The 2,290-nt window shown below is 42.8% G+C and overlaps 1 non-coding gene across 1 annotated transcript; it reads left to right on the top strand.

Annotated features, from left to right (window-relative positions):
- The first annotated feature begins 1,432 nt into the window (after positions 1-1,432).
- On the top strand, positions 1,433-1,539 carry LOC131228327 (small nucleolar RNA R71). The gene has a single exon (XR_009162835.1). It is a non-coding gene; the product is annotated as a small nucleolar RNA R71 (small nucleolar RNA).
- The last annotated feature ends 751 nt before the right edge of the window (positions 1,540-2,290 follow it).

The raw sequence follows: 2,290 nt of genomic DNA, 5'->3' as shown, positions 1-2,290 counted from the left end.
ATCGAAACCTGGTGTATGGTTGCCAGGAGCCGAGAATGGGGTACTACGGAGGTTGTTGGCGCCGAATTTAATGATTGAGTATTTTGTGAACCTGGTTTCTATGTTTGGGGCATGACAGACCTTAGTGGGCCCCAGAGACCCCAAATCAGGCCTCTAGTATCATATTTTATTGTATGCCAAAATGGGTAGTAAGGTGGGGCACCCAACGTCCAAAAAATGGGTAGTAAGGACGTTCCACCTTGCTAGATGGTCTAGGCATCCTGGACGCACCAGGTGGGCCACACCATCAAGGAAAAAGGAGAGGAAAGGAGAGAGAGAAAGAGAGAAAAAGAGAGGAAAACTGGCCATGGGGGGAACTCCGCCACTATGAGCCCCTCTAAACAAATCCAACCTTACATTAAGATCAACACATGGGTCTTATGTATGCATGGGCCCTACATATAAAAGCCTAAGGTGGGGATACCATCCCCACCAAGATGACCCATCAAAGCCATGGACTTAAATAAAATATCATGATGGGGTCCATGGAGAATGGCCCCATCATGGCTTATGCATGCAACAAGGGTGGGCATTGGCCACACCCAAAGGGTCAAGTAGGATCTCCACCATTGATTGGTGGGTCCTACATGTCCCTAAGTAAGAAAATCAAAGATCTAAAGAATAAAATACAAGAACTACTCCTAAGAATGGCACCCACCTCAAATTTATTCCTCCTTCCACCTTTAGGTTATAGAGCTCCAAGAGAAAGGTTTCAATGATTGAGATAGGTTCTTAAGGGCTGGATTTGGGGGAACTAAAGCTTTAAGTGGGTAGCCATGAAGGTTACTTAGGATGTCCAAGCTCTCTCTCTCTCTCTAGCAAGGGGAGAATGAAAAGGAAAGAGGGAGGGAGAGAGAGATGAGAGAGAGAGAGAGGGAAAGGTTAGGGTAGGAATGATTGCTCATGGGAAGAGGTTGGCATGCATTCATCATTGTAAGGCATGCTTGCTAACATGCTTAGAGGCTACTAGAGTAGGGTGATGTCACCCCTAGGGTGACATAATCCTAATGATGGGATTTCTAGGAAAAAGTGATATCTGAAATGGCTAGGCCCCACACCGTGCGATCCACTGCCGAAATAGAGTGCGGGCCACATCTCACAATCTAAGTGTCGCATTGGCGCACGAGATGCAGTGTTGGAACCGCTACAACAGTGCGGTCGCAATGGCATAGGTCTCGAGTTAAGCTAACTCGGGTTCACAGGATGCAACTCAAGGTTACTCGCAAATGCTATCTACAGGTCGCGGGTCACTGAAATTTTGACGGGAAGGACCACGTGATCCTAAGGAATGGAATGGTACTAGGACATAGGCCTTACACATTGTCTCGACCATTTGGCACATGGAAGAAGTCAGCCCATCATAAAAAATAAATAAATTTTTTATTCAGTTTCAAAACCATGTTGTGGGCATGAATTAACAAGATCCTTGAACTGCTTCCAATATTGGAAGAATGTTTCATCTTCCTTTTGGGCGAAGTTCATGATTGATTTTCTAAGGGTGTTCATTTTATGATATGAAAAAATTTTCTTAATGAACTCCCTTGTCATGTCATTCCATCTACCAATAGATCGTGGAAGTAATGAGTGAAACAACCCTAGGTTTCTCTTTTCTTAATGAACTCCCTTGTCATGTCATTCCATCTTAGGTTTCTCTTTTAAAGAAAAGGGAAAGAGTTTCAGCCTGACCGTCTCCTCAAACATGTTTGGAAAATATAAAGTGGTTATAATCTCATCGAACTCTTTCATATGTAAATATGGATTTTTAGATTCAAGTCCATGAAATTTTGGAAGGAGTTAGATCACCCTAGGCTTGATATCCATGTCCTATATTTTCTGAAAAAACCATATAGGAAGATGTGCTCACCCTCGCCGGTTGTAAATAACCTCGTAAAGTATGAGGTGGGGGTGTTTGATGCACCTCATTTTCATCATGGATTTCATCAACCCTAGGTTGAGGTGGATTTGGAGGTTGATTGACCAGCTAATTGACAACCATAACTTCAGTTAAATCTAAGGATCTCTGGTGGTGTCTAATCCTGTGATGAATAGATAACCCCTCAACCAATCCTCCACTTAAGAGACGTCGAGTGTTATCACGAACCCACTTGGGTATGAAACACTCTCAGCCCTTAAGTTCAGAATATAACCTAAACCTAAAAGAGAAGGAACCTAAAGCAATAAGAAATCTAGAAATAGAAAGAGAGAATCAGAAAGAAGTTACCGAATTAGAAGTTTCTATATTAAGATCCTT

The sequence above is a fragment of the Magnolia sinica genome, chromosome 15 (genome assembly GCF_029962835.1).
Source record: "Magnolia sinica isolate HGM2019 chromosome 15, MsV1, whole genome shotgun sequence".
Taxonomy (NCBI): Eukaryota; Viridiplantae; Streptophyta; class Magnoliopsida; order Magnoliales; family Magnoliaceae; genus Magnolia; species Magnolia sinica.
This window is presented reverse-complemented; position numbering and strand designations above follow the sequence as displayed.